The sequence below is a fragment of the Xiphophorus maculatus genome, chromosome 5 (assembly GCF_002775205.1).
Source record: "Xiphophorus maculatus strain JP 163 A chromosome 5, X_maculatus-5.0-male, whole genome shotgun sequence".
NCBI lineage: Eukaryota > Metazoa > Chordata > Actinopteri > Cyprinodontiformes > Poeciliidae > Xiphophorus > Xiphophorus maculatus.
This window is the reverse complement of record NC_036447.1, coordinates 10,882,370-10,905,316: the sequence shown is the minus strand read 5'-3', so window position 1 is coordinate 10,905,316 and position 22,947 is coordinate 10,882,370. Positions and strand designations below refer to the sequence as shown.

The following is a 22,947-nucleotide window of genomic DNA, read 5'->3' as shown; positions in this document are numbered from 1 at the left end:
CTTCTGAGATTTTTGAGAAGGAAACAGTCATTCGTTTGGTTGTAATTAACTAAATTTGTCTTAAAGAACATAATCAGCTTCATTTTTTTTAGCTCCATACAGAATGACAAATGACTGAAACTCAATTACAAAAACACAATATTTTACATTTTTACACTTTTTTTAAGACGATCAGTGTTCGGAAACGTGTAATCTTAATCTACGATTTTCTTTTTTCCTGGTGTATAAATATGACAAAGCACCAAATAGGACAAATAGCAAAAAGGCCCATTTGATTTGGTTGTTTTTTAAAAGGGGATAAAAGGTCTTCATAAGCCAAAAATATAGTATATAGAAATATATTTTGTTATGGTGTGTATAGTTTCCATGCTGCTTCTTAAATAAATTAGTAAATATAATTGAAACCATGTTGCACTTACCCTGAATACCTGAGCTCTGAGATCTTCTGTTTTGATTAGACTCTAAAATGTTGCCAAAATAACTTTTTATTTGTGTTGTGACTTAAAGAATTACTTCTTAAAATTCTGATAATAATCTAGCTATGAATATGAGCACAATGATACAATTTTATTTATATCAGCCTCCTACTACTGAATCTTTTTCTATTTCTTTATAAAGGCAGCTGAAAGGTTGTCAGGTAATATTTTATTTCTTGCTTGATTAGCCTTTAAAGGTTCAAAGTTTTTATGGTGAAATGTCAGAACACAGAAGGCTCAAATCTTATTCTGTTAAGATACTAATCCTGCTTCTGGGTGCTGCCCTCTTCTGTGCTGGAATGTGGATCATGAAACGATTAAACACAAGTTCCTATCTGAAAACTCAAAAAAGTCGATCATTTCATGGGACCACTGTTGTAGGGGTGTTCAGTTTGGCAGAAATATTCCCCTCACAGTGATTTTCTGTCTGTACAGCCTGTCCTGTGTTCAAAGACCTCACTGGCACATTTGTTTTTACCCAGATATCAAACTAACGATTTTAATCTAATCAGAGACACAGAAGAACACCATGGCCACACTGATGTTTTCCTCAATCTGCTGCAACTGAGCTGGAGTTCTTTCATCACTGTCCGAGCCAACATCCCCCAATTCGACCTCTGTGCCAAGTTTGGTCTCTGAAGATATTACAAAAAGAGATGGGAAACCCCATCTTTCCTCAGATCTTCTTCTAATGTAGAAAATAAGGTTTCTGCTTTTATGAAAGCTATCCAAGCTACTGGAAAAACATCATTTGCTGCTTCTTATTTTTTTCTTTTTGGGGCCTTGATGCTACAAGTATCACCAGTCATTAGATAGAATCTGCATAGTTTTGCAGCATTTGCAAATGATACAGGCACAAACACATTGCTTGTGTGCATGTGTGTGCATAGGTGTGAATGTTAAATTAGGAGCATTTTTCATGTTGGGGTCAGAGTGATGGGAATAGGATTGTGACAGGCAGGCCTCAACAGCTTTCTTTGAACTTCCTTATGTCATGAGTTTGTGGTTCTCTGACTGGGTGATTCATAAACACCCTCACATACATTTACATGTCAAATATTCATATATATGCGGTATACACTATTTTTGGCTGTCTGGTCCTTTTTTTGCATTGTAAAAATAGGACTTTTTATGTCACATCAGTAGCACTGACTACACCATTCTGTGGCTTCTTAGCATAAAATATAGCACAAGCTTGATAAGTGTTCAAAGTTAAAAACAATTTAGTCTCTTAATGGTGAACACAAAGTCACAAACTGCCTGATAAAGGGAGTGAATCCTTGCTCAATTCGTACTTAATGATTTAATGTTACAGATTTATTAAAAGTGCAAAAATCTAATACAGCAATATTACTCTCTAAGATGTAGCTAAGTAGATGAGGAAAGGTGCATACTGTACTTTTAAACCTAATTTTCACATTGCAATCACTACCTGTAATGTAATTTATTTTATTGTATTACAGTTAAATCATAGACCAACACAATGTAGTGCATAATTATGAAATGGAATATCATTTTTTTAAATAATTAAAAATCTCAGAACTGCAGATTGCATTTCAAGTCGACCTATCTGAGTCGATGCTTTGCAGAACCAACTTTTGCTGCAAGCCTTTTGTCTCTATCAGCTCTGCATATCTAGAGACTGAGGCTTTGCCCATTCTTCTTTTGAATATAGCTCAAGCTCTGATTGGATGGATACAATCTTTGAAAATTAAATATCTGGGTGTTTTGAGTTGTTGTCCTGCAGAAAGGTGAACATCTGGTCCAGTGTCAGGTCTTTTTTTCAGCATTTTTTCCCCAAGGATTGATGTACATATACCTCTTTCTTTCTTCCCCTCAACTATGACCATCTTCCCTGTCAGGAAATTGCCATAAAATTCAGTTTTTGTCTTATCTTATCAGAACTCCTTCTTGTACATGTTTGCTAATTCACCTACTTGGCTTTGGAACATTTGATTGTCTTGCACCAATGACTTCCTCCTTTCCAGATTTTATGAGTGCATGACTAATATTTTATCTCAACTGAGCTTTTGATCTCTGGGTTCTCCAGGGTTACCGTGGACATCTTGGGTGCTTCCCTGATTAATGCTGTCCTTGCCCGGCCTGACAGTGTAGATGGCCACCCATGTGTTGGTAGGTTTGCAGTTGTACCAGACATTTTCTGTTTTCAGATCATGGATTAAACCATTGTTTTAGAACTCAACTTTTTAAGCTTTATCCCTCACCTGTCTGCTGTGTTCCTTGGTCTTCTTAATGATGTTTGTTCACTGATGTTCTCTAACAAACCTCAGAGGCCTGCACAGAACAGCTGGATTTATATTGAGATACAATTCTACACAGATGGATTCTAATTACGTGACTTGAAGGGAATTGGTTGCTCATGGGGTTCATATGCTTTGCAAGGCATTGTAAAGCAAAACGACAGAAACAAAGTACTCAAGTAAAGCAGCTGGGTTTGTGTATTTAGTCACATTACACCACTGGGTAAGTTAACCATTAAGGTGTGGGACGACAGCACTTCATCACCTAAAAAAAGAGTAAAATCCAGAGCAAACAACTGCAGACAACAAGCGACAGACAGAAAACTGGAACAGACATTTCTTCCATAGATTTCACTATCACCGGATTTCTTTTTAGATAAGGAGAATGAACCCATCTGACTTGTTTTCAGTCGGCCATTCTGTGAGACATCCAGGTCTTGAAGGGATAAAAACCAAAAGACACACAATGAAATCATCTCTGATAGTTATTATTTCCTCTCAGTGAAACTCTTAAAAGTTTAATGAGATACTGTTGTTGTTTTTCTTCCTGTTTTTCCTGGAACTGATTCCATTCTGAGTTCAAACTTGTGCAGCTACTTGAAATTGTTTAGTCTTGTTAGTGTACCGTTTGGCCATTTAAACTATAAAATGTCAGGAAATTGTGTGATTCCTTATGGGGGTGTGCTGACATTTTATGATTTAATTATCAGTGAAGCCTGTCATGTTTTCCACCTGTTCTGTTATTAGAGGGCCATAAAGGAGATTGAGAGCTTTAAGCGAGGTTTTGTGTTACATCTACGTTTGAGAAGTTTTGAACCAGAATAGCGATAGGCATATTAGTCAATGGGATACTTGGATTTAACAAGTATCAATAGTTAAATCAGCATCAATAGAGCAAGTGATTTAGATAATATCCGGCTAAAGGGCTATTTTACAGTTTAATTAATTAATCTTTACTGTTTTTGCTAGTTTCTTTTTTCATTTCAGTTTACATATAATCGTATTCACGCCACAGACATAAACATAGGCATGATTGAAACATAAACAAAGACAATTTAATAAGCAAAAATTGTGAAAACCAAAAGACAGTTACATTTAAATGGATCTTATGTCATTAGGACCATTTTGAGAATTAGACACAAGATAGACAGAGATATATTGTCTCGTCTTGTTGGCTGAATTTTTAGTCTATTGAATGAAGTAATTGAAGCCTCACAATCAATTTAAACAGGCTGCAGCACATCTGTAAGACTGACGCTGCATATACCATACAGAGCGGCGTCAGTCTTTTCTTAGCAATAAAGAAAGTAAGTGTGTTTCTTAAAAAGCTGAGCTGTTAGTCTAAGATTCCTGTGAGCTTAAAAAAATTACTTCATATCCAAAGGTGATTGGGAAAATGGCTTTTCTGAATGGCTGCAGTCATAGGTGTGGTGAAAAGGAGCATGACGCAGCAGATCGATGACACGATTTGGATCTGTCACTGCTCAGTGCAAGACATTAGGTATGCACAACACTGAGGAAGCTGTATAGTAAAAAATATGAGGATGCACATGCATGCCTCCCTGCAGGTACCACTTTTAATTCGAATTGGAAGGTGATTGGGGTCATTTCCATCTCTCTTAAGCTACACAGATGTAGAAACACTGATGCAATAATAAATCCTCACCTGTTTTCTGCTTTTACCTAAATATAAATCTGACGGTTTAACCATCTGCTGCCTTTGACTGCATAAAGCACAAAGAGGACAAAACTGTTTTAAAGAAGGCTAAAATAATGGCAACTGTCCTTATTCTGCCAGCACAGCCTTAGCAGCTCTTTCAGCTGTTTCATAAATCAACTAGTTAAAAGGCAAATACACATTGGAGAATAAACAGTCCCTTCTTTCTCAAGGCTGCTTGGAAGGATGAAGTTGGGGGAGTAATAGGGTGATGGAGTTAGGAGGATCAGCTTGGCTTAACTTTGTCAGTGCACCAAATTCCCTTCAGTCCCTCTCCCACTGTCCGCGCTCCCTCCACTGATCCATAATAGGCTGCTCCTAAACAAAGCGCAGAGCTTAGTTTCAGGTTGAAAACCTTAAGAGAAAGATTAATCTAAGAATATTTACTACAAACTAAACCATTGCTACATGTGATGCAGTCAGTATTGTTGGCATGTTTAAACTTGTTAAAAACATCTAATTCAATCTTTTTTCTCTCAATAGTGTTAATGTGAGTGTAATAATATAAATACTGTCTGAGTTGGTTTGGTTAAAAGCATCTTCTAAAGAACAAACAGTGATGTAAATGGTACTGCATGTATCACCCTGGCTTTGTTGGGTCACAGTATCTGATAAAAATGACTTAGAGAAAGTTTTTTTATTGGCTGTGGAAGTCAGATTATGTCTTTTTTTTTTTTTTGGAAAGAAAAAGTGTGCCCACTCTGGAGGCCCAAGCAGAACATTCTGTGTGACACATAGCCTGTGTTTATTTAGGTTTTGCTTCTATAAACTCTGAAATGGCTTGACCACTAGCTAAGAGAAAATGTTTAAGACTGCACATGTTGCTGGTTTCCCCCTATTTCTCATTTTTAATATCTTGTGTTTGTTTTGCACTTAAACAAGTGGAATTATGAGTCGCAATTGATTAGTGGCATAACACACATTACTTGGTTGAGAAAATACTGAAAAGAAAATAGGTGTCTGGTGGAAAGGTGATATGTGTATCTACAGTGAATTAATTAATGTTTGTCTTTGAAAGTATCAATTGTCCACAATCTGAGAATATGTTTGATTGGATCTTCATATTTTCTGATCCTACAACTGAGAATGCTCCAGTATGTATTGAGCTTTTGAATTGTATTGTATGTATTACTACTCGCAAGCACTCCATTGAAGTCTAGATTTTAAAAAAATATAAAGGTGTATATTTATTATATGCCTTTCTGACTTTTTATATTACCTTTAAAAGCCATTCATTGGAGAGTGTTGAGATAAAGCTTGACTAAGTAAATTTTCCTAATAAAATTGAATCCGCTTTTAATCATTAACTTTAACTCAAAAAGAACCAAGCCGTAAACTTTATTCCATATAAGTCAAATCCTTTTTAACTCTAAACTGAGAGCTGGTCATTGAGTGTTAGGAAGTAGTAGCTTGTATGCAGGATCTTTCTCTGGGATTGTTTTGGAAGGAAAGCCGGTTGGAAAAGTTAGCGTCTTGTTAATCTGGACCAGAGCAATTTCAGGGGCAGACGAAAACCAGATGTTCGCCACGTTAGGATATGGCAATTTTGAAGTCCAAGTTGAAAATAATTGTTGCTCTCTCATTCCCTGCATCTGTGTGGTTGGTTTATATTGTATTGAAATTGTGTTCTGAATGAATAAACAGGCTTTAAACAAACACTGTTTGTTTAGTTTGTACCTAAAAAAAACTACCTGTTTTTTTTATTTAGATAAAAGCACACTAGCCTCAGACCATATACTGTAAGTCAGAATTCAGAGCAGCCTGTTGCTCAGGGACCTAACCATTCAGTGGAACCACACTGAAGATGGGTTTGTCGCTACTGTAGTCGGTATTCTGGGACAACGGCTCAGAAATGCTGACATAGTTAATTCTGGGATGAAGAGCTCTGTTCCAGAACAAGCTCTTCACCAACACAATAACTCAACTCAAAGTTTGGAAATATGGGTTTCTTTTTTGGGCACTTCTTACTGTTAGTTTCATATTGCAGGAAATGAAGTAGGAAAACTTTGCTAATATAGCACAAAGAGCATGCCCACCACATGCATGGGTGCTTGAATACAAAGACCTAAACTGGCCTTGTTCTTGTTTCTGTTATAGAGTAACAAGCCTTTCCATTTGATTAATTTATCAGGTGGAACAGGTTCTTAAACAATAAAGAGTGTGTTGCTGTGTCAGCAAAATGACATTTCTTTAATTTTACAGAAAAAGGAACAAAACATAGTCTCTGTAACACAGCAGTGTTTTTACCTACTGAAGTTCTTTGTGAAAATCATTTGTTAAAAAAGGACAGTCATGCCTGTTTAGTGCCAAAATGTAAAGGGGAGAGAAGGAAGTTTAATAGAGGCTTCCAGGTTCAGATTTATAGGCGCTGGGTCACCACTGGAAGTGGAGCTGGAGCAGAGTGGTGCAGAACTCTCCTGCTCTCTCCAGACCTCCTTCATCTTCCCTTCTCCCCTGTATGTAGGTCACTCTGGGTGCACATCCAGGTGAATATGCTTCTTTCCCAGAGTGCAGATGGAAAAAAATACTCAAAGTATTACTGTCCAATAAAACAATACTATGGAAAAATTCAGTATTAATAGCAAAGGTCAGGACTTTCCACAACAGATGCGATGCTTCCTGTCACACCCCTGGCGAAGATGTGTGAAAAGCTTTAAAATAAATGAATATTTCATTGCAGTATCATAATTTTACTCTGAGAAGCGTTAGAAAATTGCAACTAGCACATCTATTCAAGGTGTGAAAAATCCCATTTCAGGAAAAACCTGTTTAATTGTCCCTACAATAAAGATTGCATAAAACATTTTTGCAAATCTATACTTTACTTTTGTAAGTTGCCGTCAGTTGTCTAATGATTAATCCATTTCTTTCTGTTTTCCCTGATTCATAACATAACACAGAGGCTCTTTCAAATCCTTTCAGGGCTGAATATAAAGGCCTGCATTTACAGCATGAGAATAAGAAAAAGAAAATATCCAGAGCTCGCTTCAGCAAATAGAGACATCTTGGGGTCACAAAGTCTTTATAACAACCATTAGATACTATCTACATATCATACATAAAAAACTTTTTCTGTCGTACAATCACAGACTTAACCATTTGGCACTTGCTACACTGTGCTGGGATTTTAAGTGGAATCTGCTTTGGTTAGATGAGATTAAGATTGAACATTTCAGCAGCAAACACTCCAGCTGGATTTGGCAAGAAATATGGGATGAAATCATGGAAGAAAAACTCTTAATGCCCTATATCAATTACAGTGGAGGACCTGTGATGCTAAGGGATATTTATCTTCTAAAAGTTATAGGAACCTTGGGAGTGCATGGGATCATGAACTCATAAAAAAAAAAAAAAAAAAAATATATATATATATATATATATATATATATATATATAGATAGATAGATAGATAGATAGATAGATAGATAGATAGATCCCACAAAATATCCTTCATTTTATTGGTTTTTGAATTTCAACACCGCCTTTCTGTTCATCGTTGATCAAATTGTTCCTACATTAGGCAAGTTAAGGATGTTTGATGAATATAAAGAAGAAGCGTTACCTGCATTAAAAAAACAAAACAAACAGACCAGTTGAGCCAGTTCTTCAGAGCTTTGGTCCAACTGAGAGAAATTTTACAACTGAAACAACTTTATTGGCGCTTTACTGCAAGCTGCAACCTCAAGCAAAAAGCACACAGAAGTAGGAAGACTATTATTTGGTGTTTAACATGAAATATTATGGGCCATCAGTGCTGAATTTTAAAGCTTGGTTGGAGCCTTTTTGGTGATTTATATGCTGCAGAACTATGTGGGAGTGGCTGAAGGTGTTGTAATGAACGGTGCTGGCATGACTTTGTGATCCACAAAGATAAAGTTTTCTTTTTATTCTTGAAACGTTTTTCCATCGAAAAGTTTTTTAGTTGCTTGTTTATTAAACTTGTTTATATATCTGAGATGTGCTTAGATATATAATTTCTATAAAATCCAGTGGTTGGATTTGGGTTGCAACGGGAAACAACATAAAGCTGAACAAAAAATGGTGAATTTATTCTGTAGATTGTCCTGATAGAAAATGTTAATATTTCCTTTTAGTATTTAATTTAAAGAAAGAAACAAACGAACAAAGATAGAACAAAGGAAACAGAGAAGGGAAGCAAGCAAGAAAACCTTCTGGTTAAGCTGAATAAAAGAGAGCATAAAAGACGAGACAGGATTCTGGATGATCTAAAGAGGTTGTGAAAGAAGGATAGACAAGGATTCTTCTCTTTGTGCACGCCAACCTTGTGAAATGTTACAGAGGAATCAGGGCTGTCCTTTTGGCAGAAGAACAACTGTACAAAGTATTAAAGTTTGGGTGATAATAATTGTGCTAATATGTGAACTTGTTTCATTTACATAAATTTTCTCTTTACCTGAACAAAAGCACTTAAATTAAATTGTGAATTAAAAAAAAAAAAATCACAGTGAGATTATGTTACTGCAATAAAAGATTTATAATGCTTTTTCGCCTATTTACCAGGTATGTCAATAAATATGACTGACATAGCACATGTTTATGTCCCTATTGTTCCATATAAAGAATTGAAATGTTGAAAAAGTGCTTGGCTCGTTTGAACCATAAATCCAAAGTAGGGCGTACAAGTCCTTATACTAGATGTTTAAACTAAATCAAAGCAGATTTCCTGTCTGTCCTTGAGCATATGAAGTAACCCAGCAGTGTTTATTCCCACAAGTTTACCTGTGCCCCCCATTAGAGGTCCCAGCAGCCGCCGCCTGGGCAGGATGTTTTTGATGAAGCACGGAGCTTAATTTAGTCCCAGGCATTCTCAGTATCTGTCACCTAACTCCCAGCGATCTCAACACAGAGAGCCGGAGGTGTCAGTGTGTACGTGTGCATGATGGTCCATGTTTGTCCACCGAGGACAAATATAAATTCAAGAAATGTACACGAACATTATACCATCCTGAAGATGAAAAATCTTCAGACAATGAGGAGCTTGTTTGCCTAATCGCCGCATGCTTATGCGTGACATGCTATTGTGCTCATACTGTTTCCTTGATGTAAAGCTCTTTAAATGAATTGTTAATGCTGAGTATCAAAAAATAATCCAGAAAAACACCCACAGTACTGATTTCATCTGGCTTGTTTCAAGTTCTTACTTGGCTAGTAAATAACCAAATAGGTGAAGGAATTGCCAGCAAACCAGCTAAAGCGAAAAGCAAACCGGTGCCAGCAGCCTCTGCCAAAGACTTCGGCCTGTACCCAGTGCTGTTCTCTTACTGGTACATACAAAAATGTACTGCTTTCGTCCTTGAGTTACAGCATTAGTCTGCCCGCGAGGAAAATGGTTTCAGTCAGAACCCTGAGGAAGGATCACAGCCGTTATAGCAGCTACATGTGATCCTTTGTCTTCCAGGCCTCTGTCTGTTCTCTGAGTGTGATAACATGTGGGTTTTGAGCAGCCTTTAATTGAATCTTGTGATCCTCTGACCTCGTCGTTTTCATGCAGCACTTAAAGAACATGTTCTGACTTGTCGAAGGGCCGCACGGAGCGCAGCGAGGGGAGAGCTGTGTGGTCTTAATGCGTCCGCAGCGAGCTGAACAGAAAGGAGGACCACACAGCGGCACGGTCAGATCGGGTTTTCAGAGGCCTTATTTATAATCTGGGTCAGAGTCCAGGCCGTAACCTTGCTCTCGCTGTCCCTCCTCTGCAACCCATTTCATCTTCATCTCGGCGCTCCGCCTTTAACTCTGCTCTCTGTTTATGCGTCTGCTCAGTCCATTCAAGCTCTATTCTCATCGTCCCTTCTCTTTGTAATGTGCTGAATCATGCATCTCTCGGTTAGATGAATGTCATTAGTTTTTTTTTATCTGAATGTAAATATGTAATATATAAAGGTGAACACTGTAATGTACTGTACTATGTCTTCTATTCTTGTTAAATGGTATGTTCAATTATTTAAATTACGGCATATAATTCAGGAGTAATAAGCGATACAATAAATCCAGTCGGTTTGGAGTTGAAATGTTTTAGAAAAACAGTTTTTGTCAGAGGCATGGTGGCCGTACTTTCAGCTTGTCAACTGATGATATGACAAATGATGTCAACAAACATTGAGTTTCAAAAACTCATTTGTGTTGCAAATGGGAATTTCATGCACAAATGGGCGACTATTGTAGATTTTCTTTAGTTCAGAGAAAGTCAAAATTATCAAATGATTTAACGTGCTTCCTCAAATATAATTTTGCTAGATATCTTTTAGCAAATTTCAGAGAAATGCCACAATGAGCCACCGTGAACAAGGTTCTTGCATAATTCCTTCTGAAATTCTTATCAGAATTTGTAGAGTTTATTTAATCGGGTTGGCTTCATAGTACTTTTGTTTGAAGTTTCATAGGAAGTGTTAGTTTTTATTTTCATTTTAACAAAACCATTGCATGTGAAGAACTATCTATACACATCTTGAAGATTAATAGATAAGCCTTTTTGACAATTTATCTCTGATTTTTAAAAAAAAAATATTGATTGACATGTTTTTTTTTTCTTACCTCCACTGGTATTTTTGACTTCTGGTCTTTTGAGCTTTATGTCTTTTAGGTTGTTTAGTTTTCTCTGATAGAACATTGTAAAAGCAAATCTTTGCTACTACACGGGTATACGTAATAAAGTGGCTAAGGAGTTTGTGTGTGTAACTCTAACTATGTGTTGCAAATAGAAAATTCACAATGAATTCAAAGTTGTGCCTAAAATTTCTGTTTTACAAAAACAATGACGTTATATGTTGTATTATAATCACTCCTGGGATAGAACACTTGAAATAAATCATTAAAAGGCTAAAATTATATATAACTCCTGCTGAAGATGAGTACATATGAACCTCTGAATCTGTAAATGGAGAACATTCTGTTTCTGAGCAGAGATAAACAGAATGAGTGTGACATCCCTGGCTAGGTTCTAAAAACTGCTCTCCAATATTCGGTGAAATAAGCCTGATATATGAGTTGGATGTGTTGGGGCATGCTTCGCTTTGCTCACAGATGTTTTTATTTCATGAGCTGAGCGATTCAGCTCAGGCGTCATGTGCGTTTTATTTTTTCTGCCTTTTGTAATGGTGCAAAGCTGATCGGTTTGTTGCGAACTCAGATCCAACAGTTAGTCTGGCATGGTCATGCCTGAGCTGAGAACACATGACAAGACCACAACTTTTCGGTTTTTAGCTGCTAGTTTGAAGTCATTTTCAATGTGACAGGAGAAGCAGATAAATCGCTGATAGGTTTATCTTATTTTTTATCAGGACACTTACTGGTCTAAATGTTTTAGTTCAGTCTGTTGCTGTTAAAAGCCAGAAGCAGATTTTGATTTATTTTCAAAGAGGTGCCACTCTGCTGAATGTTGTCTTGGCCCTTCAGCCACCATAACCTGACTCCCATTTATCATGGGAGAGTGGCAAAGACTGAACACATCACATGGATAAATGCCCATGCCTCAATTCCCCACAGTGGCTCTGAATCTGTCATGGCCCTGACATGGCTGTCAGCAGTAAGACTTGATGACGTTGTCCTGTTTTTCATGCTGGAGGCCTCCCGGTGTGGCATTCTGGCGAATGCTTACTTGGTGTGAGTCGGAGACAGGCTGGCAACCAAGGGACAGCCGAGGCGAGCCACAGAGAGGCTTCAGGGCCCTGCCGGGACCTGCGAGGTCCACTTCTCTCTCTGCCAGAGGCCTTGGCTCCCAGAGAGTGAGTCACAACCCATACTCCTGACACACACGCAAACACACACACATTAATATAAAAAGACACACCCACAGTGTGTAGGCATGCAGGTGCAAGCACATGTGGAAGACAATGGATTGAATGTGTCGATCCAAAAATTAAAATTTTCTGTGACCTTGCAGAGCACTTCAGTTTTTTACTAAGATCCTAGTTTTTAATTTTATTTTAAAAAATTTGTGTAAAGAGGAAGGATAACTAAACATGGTTTTCATTTTTTTAATAATAAAAATCTGAATGCAAATTTTAAAATGGAGGCAAATAGGTCCATTCTGTGGAGGTACTGCAGAGAGCGACAGCTCAATTGGGAGGATCTTCTAACGCAACGACTATTAGTTGTGCACTTAATTAATTTGACCCACAAATAGGTGGAAGAGGAAAGCCTATGTTAAAAATAACTTAAACTTAAAAAGGGTCATTTTTTAACACTTCACATCATCTTTCAGTTACTTATATACAAATGTCGTCTCTTGGTATTTTCCAAAATAATAATAATAATAATAATAATAATAATAATAATAATAATTCAGTTCAATCACACTTACTTTCTAATTAATCCTAATTATCAATCAGTGCATTATTATTACAATTTGTTTAAAAGGTTTTCTGTCTAAGGAAACCCAGCAGATTACATTGAGTCATGGACTTGATGATGGGAGCAGCATTGTGTCTTTTCTCCAGCTGTGACATGAAAGCGTGTCAGAACTGTTTGGAAGATGGATGGACCTAAATACAGGATAATCCTGGAAGAAAGGCTTGTGGAGACAGATCATGGAAACCCAGTCAGTCAGTGAGGAGTCAGACAGGCATGGTTTGACCCAGAGAGCTGGCATTATGTCTTTTATTTATATGCTATTAGCAGGTCATAGATTCCTCTGAGGTCTTTCCTCTGTGGGAGTTGGAGCAGCGGTAAACAGTATTTTCCCGTACATTTATAGAATACCAGCAGTTCCTTCAAATAACACTCACCCAATCACAGAATCCTCCCCTCCCTTTCTAAGCTGTGTAGAGAATTCAAAGCACAGCTGCAACAGAGTTTCTTGGAAAGAGTGACATTATGCTTCTGAGATATCAGACATTTAATCGCAAAAGAAATGTTGTGTACCAGTTTACCTGATATGAAAAAGTATAAATTAACACTTACATTTTGACTTTCCGATTTGTGCTACAGTCTTGAAACCAGGCACTGAGGTTCACTTTCCAGCAGGACAACAACCTTAAACACACAGCCAGGTCTGCAGTGTGGTAGGTTAGACATATGTGCTCGAATGGCCCAGTCAAAGTCCAAATAAAGTCCTAAATTGAATTGAGAATCTATGCTAAGACTTGAAATTTGATTTTTTTTGTGTTGGTTTGTCACATAAAGTGGCAATAAAAGACATGAAGTGTTACAGCTGTGATGTGAGGAAGTTACTCAACGCATATAAAGACGTCTGTAAGACGCTGTAGCTATTTCCAATCAGTTCATGTCCCTCTGCTTACAAATATCCACCTCTATTTCATTCATTCGTTTGAGTTAGAACCACAGAAACCTCTGATACACACACACACACACACACACACACACACACACGCACACACACAGAGATGTGGTATCAGCAAACAAATGAAATGTGCACCATGTGCTTTACACACATGCTTTAATATTCTCCAACAAGATCTTCTGCCGTCTGTGGGAGTTTGAGATCAAGGCTTCGATCAGCTGGAATGATCTGCCTGAGTGAAGGGGGGGTGTAGCATTTATGAGGATGTGTGTGATTTATGTTCAGTATAAACATGTGTATCCTGTGCAGAAGAGAGCAGGCAGTAATTGTGCTGTAAGTGACTACACATCTCAGATTACTTACATTGCATCCAAATATCTGTTGTTTTAAGAACAAATGTTTAAAAAAATGTAGTTAGTAGGTTATCCAATTATTTGCATATTTAGAATAATTAAATATCTAAGACTGTTCTATGCCTGTTGTTTTATAGCCTTTGCTGAAACCTTTACAGTAAAGTTATGCTTTTATGTTTTAAAAGTTGCATGAGTAAAATGTGTAAGACTTTAGAAAATTAATGTTCTCAAGTTCATTCAGATAAATGTATTCTGCAGCAAAGCTTCAGGGAGTGTTTGTCCAAGTTATCAAACAGTAAGTTATCGTCACATACATTTTTGAATTCTGAAATATATTTCTAAAATGTTTTGCTATTATTAGGTCCAAATGAATTTTATTGCAATCCATCTACACCATTTTATTTTCCTCTGCACAGTTTGTCACATGAAATGCTATAGTTAACAAACCACAGAAAAATCTCTCAGTTTTTCACTGTGAACCATTGATGGTAAAAAGAAAGTACACCCTCTTTCAGTTTCAGGTGCCTTCAGACGTTACTTGGTTCTATAATTGTTTAAATATAATCACAAGAATACAAAAGCATACAACCGATCCCACACTATCATCATTAACAGCAATAAACAAAGATAAAACAAAATTATATGGAAAGATTTATTTAATCCTATGTTTTAGCAGCTTGTAGAATCCCCTTGAGCAGCAATAACTTAAAAAGAGTCAGGTCAAAGTTTGTTTGCATAGTTTCTAACCAGCTATCATCTCGAGTCGCCTAGAAGAACTTATCTTCACATTTCTCCAACCTGTTGTCATTCAGGCAGACATCAGCTGCAGCTCCAACACATGCAGCTCACCCTGTCTCATGTTCTGTCAAATGTTTACAACAGGTCAAATGAGCAAAACGAAGGAAAGTACAAATCTCTATTCATCCTTCTAATGATGCAGACATAAATCTGAACATCAAGCAATTTGCTTCAAACAGTTGCAGATATTAGAATATCCCAATATATTTCACCGAACAGAAGTTTACCTTCCATTTTTTGCCATCGTCCAGGCATCTTTTCGTCTGGGTGAGGTGTTTTTTTTTTTTTTTTAATCTACTAGGAAACCTGGATGTGAAGGAGTGCGGTTTAAGTTTGAGTCCCTGTCTACAGCTTTACTGCTCTCAAAACTCTACAAACCCGTGTGAAAATGTCACCTTTTTTAGATGTAAATAATTAAGGCTCTCTCTCATCGTCTCTCTTTCTCTCTCTTGCTCCCTCTATTTTCTCTTGATCTCTCTCTCTCAACATTTATTGGGAACATCAGAGCAGGGGGTACAGGTTTAAGCAGTCCCAGGCTGGAAAACAAAATTATATATATAATTGAGGAAAGGTCAGCTAAGTGCTCGAAGGACGGCTGAACTTTACCTTTGCTTCATTTCGGTATAACTGATGGCAGGTGTGATGTTAAAAATGACTGAATGCTGTCTACGAATCCTTCGTAAAGTATTATTTTAATGGAGGGCACATTTGTTGTAGCTGTATAATAGTTGCTACATTTTTGTTCTAACACACTTGATTGCTTACAGTTGCATTGTTTTGGGATTTTTGTTCATGACAAACCGAGTATCTATCATAGTCTCCTGACAGCAACTATGATCTTAAGTTGTGGCCTTCTCGTGTTGACAGAGCTAATTAAAACATGGCCAGGGTGGCATATGAAGCAGTCGGTAGAAAGAACCGACATCTTGCATCTTGTCTTGCGAGACAAGATGCAAACAATTAGCTCTGTGAGAAAACTGCAGCTAGTTAACAGTTATCAGCTAAATTTAGCCTCTGTCTGGAAGCTTGCAGGGTGTTTCACGTTTTTTAAAGAGTCTGGCCAGATTACCGCCAGTTCAAAACCATTAAGGATAAATTAAACAAGCATTATTTCCACAATGTAAGGAATAGTAAAATATGTAGTGAATTATTCTACCTGGTTTCAAATTCATTGAGGCACAGTTTGTGTTCTGCGTATCCTTGGCACATTTGTGAAAACCTAAAATCTTCTCATCTCATGAGACAGATGTAACGAGACTACATAAACCCAAAATTATTCATACCCCCGTCAAATTTAGATGTAAATTGTTTCATCCAACCAAGAACGTAGTTTATGTTAGGAAAACATAACATGCCTTAAAACATTATAAAACAAGATGAAAAGAGTATGTATTTTGAAAATATCATTTTCTTACACTCATTTGCATTAATTAAAGAATGTCAAGAATTTTTCAAACATTCCCAATAATCAATGGAGATATCTTTATTTGCATGTTTCCCCAGGTGTTTTGATGATTTATTTTAATGACAGGCTCCAAGTCTATCATTAAGCCTCTTAATTTGTCATACGAATCGCATAATAAGCTAAAAATGAACTCAATAATTACAAAAGTACTAACTGGCAGTTTTGACTGTTTTGCATGTCTGAGCCAAAAGATTAACAATTTTTAAAAGGCAACTTGGTTTGCAGAGACTCTGTAATCTAGTATGTTAATGGTTCTGGTTGTGTTTGGTTTTTCTTTTCTTTTTTTGTTTTTATGTTTGGCTGTTTTGTCTTTTTAATTTGGATATTTTAAATGTTTTCATGGTCCCGTGTTAATCATTCTTTAGAAATTAAAGTTTATTGATCTTTCATAGGCCGTACTTGCATCATTATGCCATTATCATTATATTCCATGAAAATGTTGTCAAATGACAATATTATCGTTTATTGCAATAATTTCTGAAAATAGCCATTATCTATCAAAGGCTGTAATTGTGACAGGCCTAGTTGGGAGGCCTCTTTGCCATCACCCAAAGCTTTAGCTGCTTTCCAGATTCTCTATCAAAACTCTGATATACAAAAGAATTATGTTGGTAAAGTTATAAGATGACTTTAAACCCACTTCTAACGACTTCTAGGAAATATTTTGGACTAAACCGCAAATGATCCTCTTTGTTTACTTAGTTTTCTTTGTTGTTTATTTTGTTTCCCTCATATGCACTGGCAGAAATAATAAGAAATCCTAGTGAAGAATAGAAACAGACCTTTGAACTGTGACAGGTAGTTTGAGGAATCTGAGCTCCTAAAGAAATACTGAATGAAATTATTCTCAGTATGCTCTCAGTGTACGCCCTGCATTAGGTATCTGAATGGGTTCATGTGCTGCCTTCAGCAACAGGATGAAGCTGTCACTCACTATGCATTGTATCCAAGCGATTCTTGAACTTTTGGCATTCACATGGGCTGACAAACAATGTTCTGCTGGCTATATGAATGTTTCTCATGGCGGTAATAGATTGCATGTATGCATGAGTAGCCATAGGGTTTGTGGAATGTTGATGTGGTCCAAAGTTTAATAGAATGGAGCGTGGGTGTGGAAAAGATTCCCCTGGAGCACAGTTAGGGTCTTGCAGTACTAAAAAGCTTTGACCTGGATCTGGTGTTCACCCACTCACAGGGACATAGCAACATCCTCTCCGGTCCAGAACACGCTTCAATAGTTTGGCAATGCAGCAAAGAAATATACAAATGGACAAATGTTGTGAAATATTAACAGACGGACAGGGGAGGAAAACGGGCTAAAAAAGAAACTCAAAAATATAAGTCAGAGAACACATCCCTGTTGTCCTGCGTTGCTCATCATGTAATGAGTAGCACATGACTTGAATCGAGTTTGGTGCGTGATCTCTTATCGGACAAAAGCGTCCCACAGAGAGAGCTGGCGGGGGCAGATGGAGCCTCTCCTGTCCTGTTTGTCGGCAGTCATGAGGTCTCCATTTTGTTCGCCACGCTGTGTCTCGTGGTTAAAAGTGCATAAAATGCTTCAGTTGAAAAAGAAAATCCCCTTGCCTTTAAAAACATTCAGCTGTGGCGGAATGTTCAATAAATCAGATGCTGATCTTGAGGAGAGCATCTGGGCTGAGGTTGGACGGGGGAGTCAACAGGACAAGAATGGAGTCTTTGGATTTTTTGATAACAGCTGAAAATGTCAACCCTAAAGGGTGTGAAGTGCCTCAGTGAGAATTTATTTATATTTTAGCCACTCAGCGAGCGGGGTACATTAATGTCAATGTTTGCAGCTATTAACAGATCGTTTTCCAGTGGCATGCTGATGGATTCCTATAGTTTCACTCTCAGAACTGTCATAACATCAGCATGTGTTCAGATGGTAAGCTACGATCCCCTCTTCGTTTATTGGTACCCCTGCTGCTACTACTCTATACATCCCTTTTTCTCAATAGGGCAGCTCTTAGTCTGCACATTTCACATGGTTGTATAATACATACAGTAGAGGGAGCTTTGTTCATTCCTTATTTAAAAATCTCTCTAGATCATCCAGAGTTCTGTGGCATAAATCTGCTTCATTCAGGATTTAGATCTGGGCTATAGACTGGTCATGAAAGAATGTTGATTTTATGCCTGATAAAAGCAGTTTTGTATTTATTTGGCCGTATATTACAAATAACTTCCCTACAAGAAACAGTGATGTCGCACTTTCACTTTTCAGGCAGACTTTACAAAATTTTGAATGCAGGGGTGTCAAACTCCAGTCCTCAAGTGCCGCTGTCCTGCATCTTTTAGATATGCCTCTGCTGCACCACACCTGAATAGAACAATGAGGTCATTAGCAAGGCTCTGGAGAACTTATCTACACAAGGAGGTAATTAAGCCATTTCATTCCAGTGTTTTGTACCTGTGGCACATTAAAAACTGCAGGACACCGGCCCTTGAGGACTGGAGTTTGACACCTGTGTTTTAATGGCTGTTTCCAGATATTAGATGAAATTTATGATGCCAATCTCTCTAAACAAGTTCCAGTGGTAGAACAGCCCACAACATCACAGATCCTCCTCTATGTTTTACATTATAATGCCATACATATATCACTATTTTTAAGACTTTTACTTCTTTAACAAACTTAGTATTTTACTCAAAAGATATCTTTCAAATAGTTATGTTGCTAAATATATTTTACATATCCTCTGTGAAAATGCTAAACCATATTTTCTTGTTTACAATTTTCCTTTTTAATTAATGGCAAAAGCTGTAAATAGTTTTTATGCTGTTAAGTTTTCAATGTGTTTCAGTAATGCCTACAAAATCTGGGACTCTGTTTACATTTATTAAACAGATTGAAAAGACTTTTTGTTTTTTATGATGTGCCTTTAAAGGGTTAACACGAGAATGCTCCTCCATACACTGTTTTTTTTTATGCCAGACCCCCTAAGTGGTTGTTACCTATTAGTTTACTTTTATGATAGTAGGACAAAAACCTTTTTCCTGGTGTGTTTTCTAAACAATGTTGTAGTTGGTGTCAACTCATTCTTCGTACCATTTCTCAAACAGTAATCGTCCAATATTTTTTTAACCTTCTTTACCATCCTGCTCTAAAGGTAAATATGGGCCCATGTTTGTCACAGTTCTTGTTTTTAATACTTAATGCTCTTTTTCTGTGTGTGAGATTATAATATAAAATCTGAGTTTATTTTGTATCTGTGCTATTGTTCCAGTTCTGCTTGATTATGATGCAGAATCAGTGTTTTATTTGCATGTAGAGGAGCTACACTGGGAAATAAAGAAAAACATCCCACATCCAGAAGAAGCAGCTTATCCAACATTACCTCAAACTGAACAGAAAAATATTTAGAGAATTGAATGTATATGTGTCTGTGGAAAACCATCACAAGGAAGCACCTCCAGAGGCAGCTGGCCACAATCCACTGGGTAGCTTTAAATTAATTTAATGTATGCTAAAACAAAGTTATCTGGGTTTCCTCTTGGAGAGCTGTGTAAAAGGCCGACTTCCTGTCTCTGTGCAGAAAAACTAGTGGAGAAGTTCTGAAATGCAAGCCTGCATGTGACGACCAGACCTGATGGTGAGGTGAGTCCATCAACCCAAAGGATTGATAAAGATGAATGCCTCCAAAAATAAATGTCACGGTTTATTTTGTCTGTTTGTGTATTAAATGTAAAGTGCTGAATAAAGAAGTTGGGAAAAAAATAATCAAATTTGTGTCGCTGTTTGTGTCCAGGATACAATGACTGTGTGTTTTCATTTTCTGTCCCTTAAAAAGTCTTATGAGGATGGGCTGCATGAAGATGCAGACACATGATAATGTGACAATACTTTTAAATTGTATGAATAAGAGGTCAAACATAATTCCGTTCCTCATAAAGCAACATATTAAAACTGGATCAAAGATCACATGAGTAAGGGGATATGTTAAGCTGTGTAATGTTGCATAACATTAAGCATTATACAGGACATTGGTGGAAGAAAGGGCTCAGTGGATTTGTGGAGTGACAGAAATGCAAAGAAATTGGCTGGTGACGACACTTCTCTGTGTAGAAGTTGTTAGTGAGTGAAGAAGAATCCAAATGAACTACTTTCAAAATCTGTGAGGTCAGAAGTAAAAGTGAAATCAGAAAAAGCATAAAGATGTAAGAGGCTTTTTAAAAAGAAATTGAATTTGGTCAAAATCCACTAAATTTCTAAAAGTATTGCATCACTGGCTTTGGCACACAGATGACCTTTACATCCCAAATTTTATTCAAAGTGTATTTTGTTTTTGAGCTGCCCTTTGTAGCTAAAATAGCTCTTATGGGAAGTCTCTCCACAAGGTTTAGAATTAGGTTTCAGGTAATTCTTGACTGTTTTTTGTCTGACCATTTGTGAGGTCACACACTAATGTTGGGGAAAAAATATCTGGCTCCAAATATCTGCTCTAATTCAAACATATTATGTTCTAATACATCCAAGTGAGGATTACACTCAGACCAATGAAGTTCTTCCACACCAAACTTACATCCATGTAATTATGGAACTTGCTTTTTGCACTGGTGAACAATCAGTTTGAAACTTAAGAGGTCATCCCCATAATGTCCACACTGAGTCAGGAGCATGCGTTGTCCAAAATATCCTGGTATTATGAACCACTAACTCTTCCTTTCAGTGGAACTAAGGAGCTGAAGCCAACTCTAACTAAGGAGCTGCCCCACAGCATAATCCACTTTCCATCAAACTTTGCACTCGACATAGTAGAGTGAGGTAAATACTATTCCCTTGGTAACTGCGAAAACCAAGCAACCATTTTTTCTACAAATGTCTGTAAGAGCAATCTGCCTGCCCATGTACTGGATAATGTGCATCTGTGTGCAATAATAATGTGTTAATGATTTGAACAGGTGATCCAACACTTCTGGGAATATAATATTATGTCTCCATATTTTTTCAACCAAGAGAGTGAGAGATCAAGCTAAGTTGCGATGTTTAATCCAGTTACACCTGTTTAGCAGTGACTTCTGTGCAGTGTGATGTTGCCTCTGCTATTAATCTAAATAAATGCTGACTGCTGACAGTGGGGGATGCTAGAAAACATATTTTTTTAATGCTCTCATATCTTCAGCTAATTAAGAGAAATCGGAATAAATTGGCCACAAGGTTATAATTGTTGGATTTCTTCATTAAAGTAACACTGCCTGCATTAAGGCAAATGAACAATTCAAAGATTAAGACTTGAAGCCTGTAAAAAAAAATGTGGAAAACATTCAGACTCATTTTTCTGCAATAAATATTTCCATATGCAGTCATATTCCAATTTATCTACAAATGTTTATCACAGTTTGAGGAAGAGCAGCATGGCAGGAGCAAACATAATGGCCAATATGAAGCCTTTTTCTTTTGGATGTTCAACAAAATGTTAATTAGGAAAAAGCATAACAAAAACAGATTAGATTTAGATAGTCCATTACTGCCAGCGTTTAAAATGCTTCCTTCACAGTATAAAACATTCACACACAGAGACTGTAGGGTCCAATAGGCAAGCTTCTTGAGTTCTTGAAAATACACCATGTTATCAGCGTTCAACTGCTATGTAAATCAGGCTAGTTAGACGTCCATTCTCTATGCAAAACTACAGCCAAAAAGATAGTCTATGACCTCAGTGGGGAGAACAGTGCAAAGCATTTAACTAACCTTGTTGAGATGTGAATGACTCATAGACAAGCACAGGGATAATGAGTCAGACATTCCATGCATTTACAATTCACTGATCTCACACACAAATGGCTGATAAGCTGGGGTATGTAACCTGCTGCTGTTCGCCAGTGGACCACTTTCAGTCTTGCAGCTTTTCCGTCTCAGAAAGAGAAATGACACAAATGAGGACACTGAAGATATTTTAAAGTAGATCCAGTTTAAATGGAGCAAATTGATGCATAGTATCTGGTTTGTATTGATTCCACAATTAGTCATGTATGATGAATCAGTGGTGTGTGTTTTTGTCTAATTCTTGAAAGATCCAAATGGCAAACCACAAAAATCTGTTAAATCTTCCCGACCAAATTATTAACTCTTCTAAACAAAGCAAGGCATAAACAGTTTGGAAACGCTGAGTATCATAAAAGTCAGTCTGAAACTCAGTGGGGGGATTATGATCACTCTGCAGCACTGAAGCAATTTCTTATCAACTGTCTTATAATATTTATTTTATGAAAGGCTTTGCTGAAACCCACTTTGCACGACTACAGTATGTTATAAAAGCATCCACACCTGCTGACCTTTTTACATTTTCTCATACAGACACCACACAAAAAGTTCAGTACTTTTTATTAATATTGTATGCAAAGCAAATAATTATGAAATGGAGAGAAATTTATAAATGATTTTCAATTAAAATAAAGTTGTTTTTTTTAGTTATAATTTCTACCAGCACATCTAGAGGGGATTTTTAAGAAATCTAAGTTGAGATTTTGACTAAGTCATTCTAATACAAGGAAATGCTTTGATGTAATAATAATAATAACCATAGTTGCTGTGGATGTATACCTACAGTTGCTGGTGCAAATATCTTAGTATACTTGAACATAGATCAAACTGAC

The 22,947-nt window shown here is 37.0% G+C and overlaps 1 long non-coding RNA gene across 1 annotated transcript in view; it reads left to right on the top strand.

Moving 5' to 3' along the window:
• LOC111608619 overlaps positions 1-20,058 on the top strand; it is a 28,447-nt gene extending 8,389 nt beyond the window's left edge. Inside the window, exons 2-3 of the long non-coding RNA XR_002752768.1 lie at positions 2,527-2,609; positions 19,887-20,058. This is a non-coding gene — a long non-coding RNA (uncharacterized LOC111608619). The remainder of the gene's footprint in view (positions 1-2,526; positions 2,610-19,886) is intronic.
• Positions 20,059-22,947: the final 2,889 nt, after the last annotated feature.